The 686-nt window shown below is 44.9% G+C and overlaps 1 non-coding gene across 1 annotated transcript; it reads left to right on the top strand.

Annotated features, from left to right (window-relative positions):
* The first annotated feature begins 347 nt into the window (after window positions 1-347).
* Window positions 348-485, top strand: LOC119924966. The gene has a single exon (XR_005449641.1). It is a non-coding gene; the product is annotated as a small nucleolar RNA SNORA7 (small nucleolar RNA).
* The last annotated feature ends 201 nt before the right edge of the window (window positions 486-686 follow it).

Below are 686 nucleotides of genomic sequence, written 5' to 3'. Positions count from 1 at the left end.
CAGATGGCGAGAGTCAACTCTGCCCTTATGCACTTGATAGGATTCTGGTTTTATTTTATCCACCTGTTTCCTGAGTTTCAACAGGCTCTGCCTTGGATTCATCATTATTTATTTTATTCTATGCTACTTCTTCTTCTTCCCCTACTTTTTCTTCTTCTTCTCCTTCTTATCCTTCTTCTCCTACTCCTTCTTCTCCATCTTTTTCTCCTTCTCCTTCTTTCCCATCCCCATCCTCCAGAGGCAAAATGTCATTACACCTCAACCTGGAACTCAGAAAACTCTCTGCAGTCACTCCGGGCTTGCTGTAGGCAAGATTTTTTTCTTTTTTAAACTGGTACTTGTTAAGCCTCCTCTCAGGATCACACCTGGAGAGTTTCCAGTACTCTATCAGATTCGACTACAGGAGGGAGAGTCAAGGAGAGGCATTCCCATTCCATTCCTAGCTTGGGCAGTGGCTAGTGAGTGGGAGGCAATCTGCTACAAGTCAAAACTTAACCTGTGCTGGAAAGCAGCAGCAAGGGAGAAAGTCGAGGTTGGAGACTTAGTTTTACTATGCGGAAGGAGGCAATGGGAAACCACTCCCATATTTTTACCCAGAAAACTCCATGGATATACTACCAAAACAATTGCAGATGGAGGTGGGGTATTCTGGACGAGATGTGTCCATGGAGTCGCTATGGGTGGGA

Source organism: Tachyglossus aculeatus, chromosome 2 (assembly GCF_015852505.1).
Source record: "Tachyglossus aculeatus isolate mTacAcu1 chromosome 2, mTacAcu1.pri, whole genome shotgun sequence".
NCBI lineage: Eukaryota > Metazoa > Chordata > Mammalia > Monotremata > Tachyglossidae > Tachyglossus > Tachyglossus aculeatus.
Note: the sequence above shows the minus strand (reverse complement) of the source record. Positions and strands in the feature narration are given on the sequence as shown.